Source organism: Haplochromis burtoni, unplaced genomic scaffold (genome assembly GCF_018398535.1).
Source record: "Haplochromis burtoni strain Fernald_Lab_line unplaced genomic scaffold, NCSU_Asbu1 Contig_311, whole genome shotgun sequence".
NCBI lineage: Eukaryota > Metazoa > Chordata > Actinopteri > Cichliformes > Cichlidae > Haplochromis > Haplochromis burtoni.
In genome coordinates, this window is record NW_024582672.1 from 385,162 (window position 1) to 399,771 (window position 14,610).

Below are 14,610 nucleotides of genomic sequence, written 5' to 3' on the forward strand. Positions count from 1 at the left end.
CGATGTTACCAAACGAAGGCGTCTAGCCTGGATAGCAGCTGTGAGACGAGCTGATATCCAGTTCTCTTCCATCTCCAAATATCTGTTGGTGCTCCAGACATTTTCATTCCGGTAAGTTCTAAATATGTTCATATCACTCTTTATAGCCTATTAGTTTTATTTTCGATGCGCTCTGAGCTCATAGCAAATTAGAACAAACATCCTACTGAGTGATTTTGCAGAACTACCTTCTATTTATAGAGTTGCTAATTATTTGGCATTATTGCAGCAAACCAGCCGATGAAATGGATGAAACATCGTGACTGGGTTCCAGCGCTACACAAGGGACCTGCTTCAAACATACCACCATGCCAATCAGATTACTTCTTCCATGTGAGGGTGAAGAGGTGACCCTCTGGATAAGATGGTGAAGGTTTGCTGCGTTTGGTGAACAGTGTGATAATAAAACCAGGAAGAATGAAACCTGCTCCTGTTAAATATTCTTAAGTCTTGTGCTGTTAAATAGCTATTTTTTCAAAAGATACAGTAAATAAAGTAATGTTAGTAGTGGGTGATATCATGTAAACACTGTCATGATTTTGTGTAACATTTTGTCATTTGTAAACTATAAATGACATCATCATTGTAACTGATGTGATGTTCTATAAAGTGGTTTTAATTTAAAAAAAAAAGAGGCAAAAATTAGTTTGTTTCTTTATTCAACTTTTGAACAGTGGGACTCAGTCAGTACATATTCAGTAAATGCAAATTATTTACACGGCAGTGCACTACAGGCATAAATCTAGACCCCTAGATAAAACATTATGGGTCATTCCCACAACCCACAGCTTTACTGTGTTCCAGCAAAGTATCCAATAGCAGTGACAACTCCTCCACAGTAGCAGGTGGGATTTTTCTTTTTGAGGACGGCTCCTTTTACCTGTCACTACGATGGTCTGTTTATGTTTTGATTGAGAGCCTTTTTTTGGGCAGCTGAAGAGGAGAAGTCTATCTTATGGCCAACCTCTGGCTGTATCTTGGTCACATTACCCAGCAAAACCCAGTATGCAGGTTCATCTGTAACAGTCCTTGTGCCACGGATCAACACTGTTGCTTCTACATTAAACAGAAGAGCAGTGACGTGGGTGCAGGTCTCCGCGACTCCGGCCATACAGCTGCAGTGGGCAGCTTCAACCTTCCCTGTGATGCTCACAGTGACCCATGGCTGCAATGCTGGTTCATTCAGTCTTTGAGAGTGCAGCACCTGAAACACACACAGACAAAGTTCATTTAAAGACAAGAACTATGAGCCAAGGTCGACGTAAATGTGTTTAATCTACTTTATCATAAATGTAACAAAGTGTTTAGAAAGTTAGCACATACATGTCATTTTTCATTTCTTTATGTGTCCATCTATAGAACGCTGCAGGTTATAGTCTAAATCTGCTGTTCTCTGTCAGAAACCTGCCTGCAGAAAATGAACCTAAAGTATGTAATGCAAGGATGTCATCACTTTAGAGATGGAGAAAGCATAAAGTGACAATTATGAATCACTTAATATGATAAGGAGATTCTGCAGGTCATTAATCAATGTATAAAACTAAAATAAAATGTATTTTTAGTGACACAAGATACAAACATGGAAGCAAGATGTATAATTAGAATTATTTATAATAAACATTAATAAATCATTGCAATTTCTTTAACCATAAAGAATAACTAAATCCTTCAGGACAGTGTCTCATCAATGCACTGAACTCACTATGTTATCCCTCTAACAGCCTCCACATGTTCTCACTGTAATTTCCCCTCATGAATGAATTTATGCTGCACTAATGTGAATGTTTGCAGGGAAATCAAACGCATTTCACTCGCAGTACTCGAGCTGACTTACCTTTGTTTGAATGACGACTTGTACGCGCTGACTCCACAGATAAGGTACGAAATATGTCAGGCTACGTCAATAGCGGTTGGTCTTCAGGGTTTCTACTCCACGGCCGTATTTCATACGGGTCCACATTTCCAATGCACGCTATTTTCTGCAAGTACCGCCACTTCGCCTCTGGACGCAATCGGTCTCTTTACAGTCCATTCTCTTTTGAGCTGCTTTTAAGCATCTTGTAATTGTCGTTCCAACACATTATGTTTGTTTTGATTCGTAGACCCCGAAAATGGTGCCATGCTCCCACAATGCATTGCGGCGTGACGTCAACTCCAAAGCTCTATACCTACAGCGCGCTCTAATCTGGGGTGTCCAACTGCAGGCCTCAAGTTCCAGTGTCCTGCAGGTGTCCTTGAGCCAGCACAGCTGATTCAAATGGCTAAATGACCTCCTCAATAAAGGTGTCCAAATTCATAGGCTGTATCCTCCTGAGGACCCGGCCTTCGCCGTCTATGTGGGCCGTGTCTGCCAAAGACCGGGTAGGCCCGAAGTGCAAGCCTTTAGATTTGCGTCACCAGCTGTCTCGGTGGAGTTTACAAAACTCAGCTCCTTGCAATCTAAAATATAACAGGACACTGGCTTAATTCTTGGCCATCTCACACTTTTGTTTAATCAGTTTTCTGTTTGATGTTTATTCTGCCGTGTAAAAACTATAACTTTAATCTCAGCCAAACCGATTTACCCAGGAACAAATCAAACACTGAAAAAGCCAAACAATAACATTTTTAAGTTATCTAAGTGACTTATATATCATGTTTAACCTGAGTGATATCATGTTTAAAGACCACGGGGGGTTTGAAAACGATGTGCTGGGAGTTCGCTGTTATCGCCCCGGCTAGCTATCGAGCTGGTGGGTAACAGACGTTTCTGTCAGAGCACTTTTCCAAATATGTGATGTCTTGATAAATCGAGCAGATATTTGAAATTTTCACAGCTACATTTTTGCCTGAAAATATCTAAAAAGTTTCTTTTGTGACCCAGAAAGAGTAATAAGAGTAATAGTAAAACTTAGTAGCGGGCGCCATTGTTGGAAAGTGGAATTGGCTGGGCCGCGCTATTAATTCTGGGATACACCCGACCCATCCTTCAAATTCGGGGAAAAGTAGGCCGCATTTGTCCGCCGCATTTGTCGGAGTCTACGAATTTGGACAGCCTTTGGCACATCGCTGTGACGTAATCGGTCTACAAATGCGGCCTCAGGATGATGCAGCCCAGGAATTTGGACACCCCCAACACTTCCTGAAGTTCAACAGAGGCCTGGTAACGAACTAATTGTGGGATTCAGGTGTGTTGACCCAGGGTGAGATCTAAAACCTGACAGTATGGAACACACGATCTAGTTGTGTCGGTGTTGTTCCCACATCATCATAATAAATGTCGTTCCAGGTTCAACATTGCAAGTGACCAATCATATTGTTGTGACGTCATACTTTTGCGACTTTGGGGAAAAAAGCCTTAAAAAAATCTACTTAACTTGCGAGAAACCGCCTCTGTCCGCCGATCCAGCAATTTGGCAGGACAAGCACAGAGATGAGTCCACTGTCAGAGGCCATAAGAAGATCATTTGTAACCTTCACTAAAGCTGTTTCTGTGCTGTGATGAGCTCTGAAACCTGACTGAAACTCTTCAAATAAGCCTCTGCAGATGATCTGTTAGCTGTTTGACAACTACTCTTTCAAGGATGTTTGATATGAAAGGAAGGTTGGAGATTGGCCTATAATTAGCTAAGACTGCTGGGTCTAGAGATGCTTTTTGAGTAAAGGTTTAACTACAGCCAGCTTGAAGGCCTGTGGCACATAGCGATTTTTGCATTACTTTCCCTGGAACACTCTCTCACAGTCTGTGTCTAAAACCTAAAAGAGAATTATGGATTTGATCAACTGGTCTCTGAATGCTATTGACACCCTTTAACGAGAAGTCTGGGCTCGGGAGAACCCGAGTGCCCTGGAGGGACTTTCCCTGCCGGATACACGATGGACGGGTGGCAGAGGATCGTGTGCCTGGCGGGACTGTCGATCGAGGACGCTGAAGATATCTACCTATTCGGAACCATGATAACAGGGTTCTTGCTGATCGGAGCTGGCTTGGCCCTGGCTTATCGGAGAATTAAGAGAGCGGAACCGGCTGTTCAAACCCCCACAAGGCTGCCCGCTGGGATTGGAACGACAGGTGCGACTTCTCAGAAAGGGCTCACTGAAGGCAGCATGGTTTAAATCAGAATCAGAATCAGAAATCAGAAAGGGTTTTATTGCCAAATGTTGAGCAGGTTTACAACATTAGGAAATTGCTGCGGTGCTTCAGTGCAAACATGCTGTCATAAATTGCGCTTAAATAGACATGAAAAAATAAAAGTAAGAATAAGAATTAAAAGTGCTACGTAGAAAGATATATCATGAGTGCAGGTGGTGATCAGTGCCAAAACATGGAATGATGCAGTGAACACAGCGTAGGGTCATGTGTTAGTGGTGGGAACAGTCGTACGTTTATTGTTCATGTGTCCAACAGCAGAGGGGAAGAAACTGTTCTTATGGCGAGAGGTTCTGGTGCGAATGGACCGGAGCCTCCTGCCTGAGGGGAGCAGGTCAAACAGACTGTGTCCAGGGTGAGAAGGGTCAGCTGAGATCCGAGCTGCACGCCCCAGTGTCCTGGAGGTGTACAGGTCCTGCAGAGATGGGAGTCTCTGCAGCCTGACTTGTCTCCCCAATGTGATGTTTGTATTGTATGTACGGTCGACAAGGTCTGTCATCTCGGTTGTGGGCAAATGACCTGCAACTGACAAATAAAGGCTATCTCATCTCATCATCTCATCATTATTAGAGATAGGTTGATCATATTTAACAGTGAGGCATTAATTAATGGAACTTAAGGATTTTTGAAGCTAAATTAAGATCTTCTTTATATTATAGTACTTTTGATTTGTGGCTTTTTTTTCAGAGGAGCTACAGTATCCAGGGTCATACGCAGTGAAGATGTATGACTGTTACCAGGATAACCAATCTCTGGGAGTAGAGATCAGGTAGTTGGCACATGGCACTGATGAAGATAATAGTGGAGTAATTATAGTCTTACACTTAGTTACAGCACTTTCAGAAAGACATCTACTTTAATGAATTGTATTCCACATACTGCTGTTTAATCTAATATTTTCATTTCCTCTTCACCATCACGCAGGCATCCTATTTTCGAAGCTGCTTGGAATAATCTACCGAGTGCTAATAGTGACTGCATTACCTTAGGCTACACTGACTACAGGAGCCTGGCTAGCTACAGGTTTTTCAAGGGTGCAAAGCCAGGCCTCCATCGTTATTACTCAAGGAGGCTGAGGAGTAACTAAACATCTGACACACTGAGCAGGAAAGTGCAGCAGGGACAGGTGAAGAGGCCATGCTACTAGAGAGTTGGCTATGAGCTAAGCTAAGGTAGCAAATCCCTAATGACACAGTGAATGAATACTGTCAATATAATTAGCAAGTGAATCAACCAAGAGTGTGCTATGAGTAAAGCACTTGAAAAATTTCACTATGAAATAAGAAGCCTTTATTTTAACTGGCTACACAGATAAGCTACACAAAAACACCACAGTGCACTGTAACAGGAACAGGAAGTGATACCAGCACCAAGTGAGTGTGAGTGACATCAAGACAAGAAAGCTCCTTACCATACATGGAGGCTTTCACCCTAGGTCCAGAGCCCTGAGACTGTGTGTTAAGCAGAAAGAAAGTGGCTGAGGACTGGTAAGTGTCAGAACCCCTATGATCTTAGATCAAAATCTATGAGTGTGTCAGGGAGATGGCCACAATCAATCATGTGCTTAGTGAAAGCCTCAGGCAACAGAAACCCGGCAGAGAAGAGGAGCCATCATGGTTCCTGTATGGCATGTACCACTGGTAGATAGAAAAGCGGTTGATATTGAAAAATCCAACCAGTTGCTAGACAAAGCTGGACTGTAAAACAGCACAGAGGCGCTAATCATGATAGCACAGGAACAAGCTCTAAGCAGAAGATCTATTGAGGCTGGGGTCTACTGCACCAGGGAAGACCCCAGGTTCAGGCTGTGCAAAGATGCCCCAGAGACAATCCAGCACCTAACAGTAGGTTGACAGATGCTAGCATTGATCTCCATAACCAAGTGGTTAGCATAATATACAGGAACATCTGTGCCGAGTATGATCTGGAGGTCCTGAGGTGAAAATGGGATATGACTCCTGCGTTGGTTGAGGACGACCAAGCTAAGATCCTGTGGGATTTCCAGATATAGACGGACAAACTGGTGATGGTTAACCAATCGGACAAGCAGAGGAGGATGGCCATAGAGAGTGATATAGCTATACCAACTGATAGCAACATCAGGAAGAAGGATCACGATAAACTCGAGAAATACCAAGTGGTGCGAGAGGAACTCGAGAAGATGTGGAAGGTGAAGGTAACAGTGGTCCCCGTGGTAATCAGGGTGCTCAGGGCAGTGACCCCCACACTGGCCGAGTTGCTCCAGCAGATCTCAGGAACAACAGCCTTCTCTGTCCAGAAGAGCAAACACAGTCCTGGGAACAGCAATGATACAGGATACTCGAGCTCCCAGGGCTCAGGTAGAGTACCTGAGTTTGAAGGATAAAAGACCACCATGTGGTATAGCTACAGGCATCCAGTTTCCAGTCTACTTCATCCCAGAGGTATTCTCTTGGATTAAGGTAAGGATTGTGTGCAAGCCAGTCAAGTTTTTCCATACCAAATTCACTCATCCATGTCTTTATGCACTGGTGTGCCTTTGTGTTGGAACAGGAAGGGGTTATCCCCAAACTGTACCCACAAAGTTTAGACAAGGAAATTGCCCAAAATGTCTTGGTACGCTGAAGCCCTAAGAGTTCCTTTCACATAGAATTAAGGAGCCGAGCCCAGGCACTGAAAAAAACCTCACACCGTAATCCACCCTCCACCAAACTTACACTTGACACAGGGCAGTCAGACCAGTACAGTTCTCCTGGCAACCACTAAATCCAGACCCATCCATCCGATTGCCAGATGGAGAAGCATGATTCATCACTCCAGAGAATGCATCTCCAAGGTTCTAGAGTCCAGTGGCAGCATGCTTTATACCAGCGGTCCCCAACCTTTTTTGCGCCATGGACGGTTTAATGTGAGACAATATTTTCATGGACCGGCCTTTAAGGTGTTGCAGATAAATACAACAAAATAAAATGATGTGAACAAGACAGAAACTGGTATTTTGTAAATATAATAATAAACGTGAATTCACTGTGTAATTGTGTAACTTTATTTAGCAGCGTCCTCCTGAAATGCGCCAACAACACTGACAGTAACATCCTCCTCTCTGCCCCTTAATGCTCTCTGGTCGCTATGGTAACACATAAATATTTCTTTCAAAATAAGACACAACTACAACACGGGAAAAGACCCAGGGAAACCGAGTTAACGATAAAAACCCTGAAAACCATAAATTTCACACCCAAGCCTCAACTCTCGCGGCCCGGTACCAAACGACTAATGAACTGGTACCGGTCCGTGGCCCTGAGGTTTTGGGACCGCTGCTTTATACCACTGCACCTGACACTTTACCTGACTAAAATCTAGCTGCTTGGCCATGCAAACCCATTCCATGAAGCTCTTTGGGCATTGTTGTTGAGCTAATTTGAAGACCACATGAAGTTTGGAGGTCTGTAAACAATGACTCTTACTAGTCCTCTGTGCCTCAGCATTCACTGACCCCAGTCTGTGACATGGCTTAGCATTTGTGAGTTGCTGTCATTCCTGATCACTTGTGCTTTGTTATAATAGCGCTAACAGAGCTGGAATATTTAGTAGCAACGAAATTTTACAACTGGACTCGTTGGGCAGATTGTATCTCACACTGGTGTCCACTGGCGTCCTGAGAATGACCCATTCTTTATATATGATAATATACAAATATGTAATATTTATATTTACTTATTTCTACAAGACAGCACATGATTCTTTTTCCTTATCTTTATTCATTCCAAACGAGACAGCAGCAAGTCAGCATGGTAATATTAAACTGTCCTTGTGCTCTCCTCTAATAACAGTATTACATCTTTTCAGTGACAGCAAAAAATGATACAGTGAAAACTGTAATTATAATGTCTAATTGGCATATTTTAATAGAATGAAGTAAATTACTACAGCCTCATGAAATAATTACAAAAAACAAAGCAATTATGGTCTACGGGCACCATTCAGTCTGATAATTGCAGTGGTGCTCTGTCTGACAGCAAACAGAATTAGACTGGGCGGAGCTGGAGCCTTCGCTTCCTTTTCAGTCAACTTCTCACAGTCTGTTTCTTTTATCGAACCAATGACAGAAAAAAGAGATTAGGTTATTTTGAAAACACAGCACTATATTCACCACTTATATTATGTTGTCTACATAAAAGACAGTCAAATACATAACATTTAATTATTTAATTTTATATTTATTTATCTTTGTTTTCTGGATTTTATGTTGGGATAAGTTGCAACTGACAGGCAAGTAAAATGAAGCTGAAACAACTTATTTGGAGATATTGTGTGCAGATGAACAAATGGTGCCATTTGAAAATAAAGATGAGCAAAAGATTATGGTGGGCAATCCGTAAACACAACAAGTCTGAGGAAGACCGCAATTCAACTGAATTTCAGTTTTTTGTGTATGGTACCAAATCATAACAACCGTCGCCTCGAGACCCTAGACCTCATTTATTGTACATATAAATAATATGTACATACAATGTGTGTTATTACTATTTTATTATATTTAGTATTAAGCATTATGTTGTTAAGCACACAAGAGTGTATAAAATGTCACTGGGCACCACAGAGTCATGAAACACGATTCTCAGGGTGGTGCCACAGACAAAAGCCTCTACAGACAAAACAATAGACTCCTCCTCTGACTGCAAAGCAATCCAAATTATATTTTTATTCCTGAATATACTGAGCGAAATGTTTTGGCATGCATCTTAATATCTTTGGTTTAACTTTGAATCACTAAAGAAAATCCATGCAGTCCACACAAGAGGACCATAGTGACTCATCATGAGCATGACACATGCTTCAAACACATGTGTGTCTTATTGGAGTTATTTGTTCATGCAATACAGGTTCAATCCAGGCACCAGCCAGTTTTTCATACCAAATGTAACATGGTTTTAGCCTACATATGTCTGTCTGTCCATCCATCTCCTTTCAGTTCAGCATTACTCCGGAGCTGGATCATTTCCCAGCTGGCATAGAATCGAATAAAATAGAATAGAATATCCCTCTTTTATCATTGTACATGTACAATGAAATGTACAGGAATAAAATCTAAATAGTAAAACAGCAGGAATAAATAACAAACAGATGAGATATATGTACCATCAAAAGAATCATATAGAAACTGGCAGAATATATATGAAACAAGAGAAAGGCACAGATTGGTCTGAGTATAGAGTCTGTATATGAGAGTGGGCTGAGTGATGAGGGTTACTTAGACCATGGGCCACATTAGTGATTTAAGTGGGCAGGAGCTGGGTGTGGGGGGATAGTGTTTGTTAACAGTCCAAATGGCTCAGGTGAAGAGGCTGAGTCTGGAGGTGGGGGACCTGATTGAGCGGGTCAAACAGGTGGTTGGCGGGGTGCAAAGGGTCATTTGTGATGGCCCTGGTTTTTCTGAGATAGCAGGATCTGGCGTTGTCCTCCAGGGGTGGCCGAGGGCAGCCAATGATTTTTTTTGGGCAGTGTTTTATTGACCCTCTGTGCAGCCTTCCTGTACTCAGCAGGGGCCCCTGTGTACCAAACACCCAGGCAGTAAGGCCAGCAGCAGCTTCCAGCCCAGGTTGTTCTTCCTGAGGACACGGGGGAAGTGCAGCCACTGCTGGGCCTTCTTTATCAGGATGATGGTGTTGTGGGTCCAGGTGAGATCAGTGCAGATGTTGGTGCCCAGAAACCTGAAGGTGGAGACAGATTCCACCTGTTATCCATTTGTTATGAGAGGGCAGTGAACCTGTCTGTGCCTCCTGAAGTCTATTATGGGTTCTTTTGTTTTAAGGACGTTCAGCTTCAGGTTATCTTCTGCGCAGCAGCGGGACAAGTTCTCTACCTGCACCCTGTACTCTGTCTCATCTCCATCAGAGGTGAGCCCAACTAAGGTGAGGGGCTGAGAAGACAGCAATGTGGGGATCTGGTTCTGAGTGATAGGGTCGAGTTGAACTGATTGTGGCTGGTTGGTTAGGAAATCTTTGATCCAGGAGCAGGTGGCAGGAGGGATCTTAAGGTGGTCCGGTTTGGTGGTGAGGATGTCTGGGATTATGGTGTTGAGCTCTGAGTCCGCAAAAAGCATGGCGCTCTTCCTGTTCTTTAGATGGCTCAGCGCTCGGAGACGAGTGATGGTGATCACATCCTCTGTGGACCGATTTGCTCTGTAAGCAAACTGGTGGAGGTCGAAGGAGGGTTGGGTTTTGTGTTTACGTCTTTGTGCAGAATCCGTGTTCCTGCTTTCATTTACTGTTTTAGCTGTTTGGTGGTTGTAGAAATTTTGTGAGGTTTAACTTGAGATTCTGGCGTTTCAGGAAAAATAAATTTATATTAAAAAATCGATTCAGGATTTTAATGAATCAATATCACGTTATCCAAGCTAGAATCGATTTTAATCGATAATCAAAACCCAGCCCTACTTAGGTAGTTCTGCCCTTTCATTGTGATGGCTCCTGGACTGTAGAGGTATCCCAGACATACCCAACCATAAGAATGTATAAGTACTGTTATAAAATGTTCTTATATAGACAGAACATTATGTAAGTCCTTTTGTTGTAGAATTTTTTGTTGTTGTTTTTCCTAGAGTAACACAAGATGTCCATCCCGGGGATCTCTTGAGGTTTCCACAGGTCTACAGAGAGTTCTTTAATGCATGTGACCAAGAAGTGACCTTTATGTAGGTCACATGTTTTCTTGCCATCTCTGTCTGCTTTTTCCATCTAGAGGGACCTTCAGTTAGAAAGTCTTTGCTTGTCTGCTTCCTTCAACTCCTGCAGTGCCCTTTCAGCCTAAGGTGACAACAACTCTGCCTAATTGTTTGGAAGGGAGCTGTGAAGCAGACTGCCCCACCATGTTAGGGTCATGGCAAAAATGAATGGTCAGAGCACAAACAAAATGTACTACTGTGTTCAGCAGCCACTATTTCAAAATCGATTCTAGCACAGAAAAAGTCCAAGTTTTCCAAATACCAAGCTCACACGATAGACAGACAGACAGACAGATATGGGGTGAAGAGAAAGAGAAGAGACAATGACATATAATAAACAATGTTAGAAAGAAGACAACATGTAATGACATGCAGCAGGTGCATATAAACACCTGAAAAGATCTGAGTGTGTCAGGTTCTGACATCCAGTGTGAGTATTTGTTTATATACGTTTCTAAGATTTTAAATCATGGCAAAGAAAGCATGGCACCGCCGCAGTATTTAGAATTAGGAAGATAACGTTTTTCTTCTGCACAGCACCACAGTGGATTGTAAATAAAATAATCAGCATGTGGTTTAGGGTTTAATAGGTTTTACAAAATGTTTGCATTAACTCTTTAGTAATTACAACCATTTTAAACACAAACTCCATTTTCAGAACTTCAAAATTAATTTATTTTCCAAAACGTGGATGCAAATGTTTTTCATTCAATGACTGGTTGAAGTCTAGAACTTAGACAATGATATATCACTTGCACTAACATCTCTTTGGACCTTATGTTTAAAATTACAGTTTAAATTGGGAGACTATTTATGAAAATGGCTGTAATTCCTGAACAGCCACTAAATACTAAACTAACACCTAAAACCAAAAGTGTGGACTACTCACTGTAAGTATATTTCTTCTTTCTTTACTACTGTAAATACAGACTAACAAACAGATTCCAGTTTTATTTATTTTATATTTGGTTTTTTTGGTTTTTCTAAAAAATAGCAACGTTGAAAGTGCTCTACCAAGTGTAAAGTTTGGTGGAGAGGCGATTATGGTGTGGGGGTGTTTTTCTGGAAGAAACTAATTCTTCAGCATACAAAGACATTTTGGACAACTTCATGGTCCCAACTTTGTGGGTACAGCTTGGGGATGGCCCCTTCCTGTTCCAACATGACTGCACACCACTGTACAAAGTCCAAAAACACATGGAAGAACTTAACTGGCTTGAGTTAGAGCAGCGACTGTGTCCTTCTTGTGCAACATCAGTGTCTGACCTCAAAAATGGGATTCTGGAAGAATAGTCTAAGGAGCTTGGAAAGAAAAGCGTCTGGACTTCTTTAAGTTGTGTTTCACCTCTCATCTGAGAGGCTTCTTCAGTTCTAAGGTTTATGTCTGCCATTTATAATGTCTCCCCCAAGAGACTGTCAAAGGGCTTAAATCTGGGACTTTTCACCATTTGACCTTAGAACTGAAGAAGCTTCTCGGATGAAACGTCTTCAAGCAACTTAAAGAAGTCCAGACGCTTTTCTTTCCACGCTCCTTAGACTACGATGACCTGGATGACTGAGAACCTTCACAGACATATTCCGGAAGAATAGTTAAAAATTCCCATAAACATGCTCCTGAACCTTGAGGAAAGCCTTGCCAGAAAAGTTGCCATTATAGCTGCAAATTGTGGAACAACATGATATTAAACCCTATGGACTGGGATGCCACTCGAGTTCATGTATGTGGAAAAGCAGACAAGCAAATAGTTGTGGCAATATAGTGTACCTCTTGCTATTTTGGTCAAATGACCCAGTTTCTGTCTTCACTAATGATAATTCACGGTGATGGGCTGTGATGTCGGTTAAATGGACTGGTTCTGATACAGCGCTTTTCTTCTCTGAGCTCTCAAAGTGCTTTACACAACTTGCCTGATTCACCCATTTGCAGAAGCACTTTTTTCTTTGCTCTTCCTTTCTTCATGTGCACTCATACTCCGATGGATGCATCGGAGAGCGACCTGAGGTTAGTGTTTTAGTGCCTTGTCCAAGTCAGGAGCTACAGCCACCTCCTGCTAGTGTTTCAGCGTTTTCCAGTCCATGACAGGCTTAAGCCTTGGTGGTTCCTAGGTTGTTCCTGAACATCCTAACCAATCCTGTCATCTGAGGACGACAGTTTCAGAAAGTAGTGACACATCTGAATATAGGACTTGTTTGAACTCTGATCTTCGAATCTGCAGTTGTTTAAAATGGTTTCCAACATGTTTAAATGCACAATTCTCCTTCTTGGGTCTTTAATTGAGAAAAATTCAATTTCATTTATACAACACCAAATTATAACAGCAGTCGTTTCAACGGGTCAAGGCTCGCTGTGCGGCAGACAAAGGTAGGACCCAAACGCAGGAGTCAGAGGTGGGAGAAATAAACTGAAGAGGTAGATTTATTTGCCGTGATACTAAAAATGAAGTACAAAGAAACACTAAAAGAAACAAACACAGATAAACTACAAACTAAGACTCGGCAAAAACAAAGGAACAACACACACGAACACAGTTAATGTGGACGATACGACAACGAACACAAGGAGACCAAAGACTTAAATACACACTCAGGTACTGAGGGCATGGACACATAAGGGAACACAGCAGGAACAAACAAGAGACTATCAAAATAAGACAGGAAACACACAGACAGAGACTCTGATGGTAAATGGCCTGCATTTGTATAGCGCTTTACTCAGTCCCTAAGGACCCCAAAGCGCTTTACACTACATCCAGTCACACACACATTCACACACTGGTGATGGCAGCTACATTGTAGCCACAGCTGTCCTGGGGCGCACTGACAGAGGCGAGGCTGCCGGACACTGGCGCCACCGGGCCCTCTGACCACCACCAGTAGGCAAACATGGGGTTAGTATCTTGGAGACAAGAGTAACCACTGAGACAAGACCGTCTAAACACAGGACAAGATTAGACACTGATCGAGAGCTAGGTCACCAAGAACTGAAGGCTAATGAAACACACTTTAAACATGACGGAACAATAACCATGAACCTAGGAATCACATAGAATATTAAAAACAACATAATGTCCAGAACTAGAAAACACGGGGTAATAGACCCAGTACCATGACCCAAGGTGTTTTTTATTTTAAGATAAAGATCCTACAAAAATACAGAGAAAACCCAAATGACTCACTTTGAGGAAACATTTAGCGACAGTGGGAAGGAAAAACTCCCTCTTAACAGGAAGAAACCCCCGACAGAACCAGGCTCGGGGAGGGGCGGGGCCATCTGCCATGACCTGGCATGGTGGTTGAGAGACAGGACAAAAAACTGTGGAAGAGTCAGAGATTAATAATAACTAATCATTAAACGCAGTGAAGTGTGTAAGCACATACAGAGTGAACAAGATGAATGTACAGAAAACACTGAGTGAATCGTAGGAGGGACCTACACCACAGCAGAAAAGACCTGTTGCAGCATAACTAAGGGAGGATCCAGGGTCACCTGGTCCAGCCCTAACTATATGCTTTAGCAAAAAGGAAAGTTTGAAGCCTAATCTTGAAAGTAGAGATAGTGTCTGTCTCCTGAATCCAAACTGGAAGCTGGTTCCACAGAAGAGGGGCCTGAAAACTGAAGGCTCTGCCTCCCATTCTACTTTTAAATACTCTAGGAACAACAAGTAGGCCTGCAGAGCGAGAGCGAAGTGCTCTAATAGGGTGATATGGTACTACAAGGTCATTAAGATAAGATGGG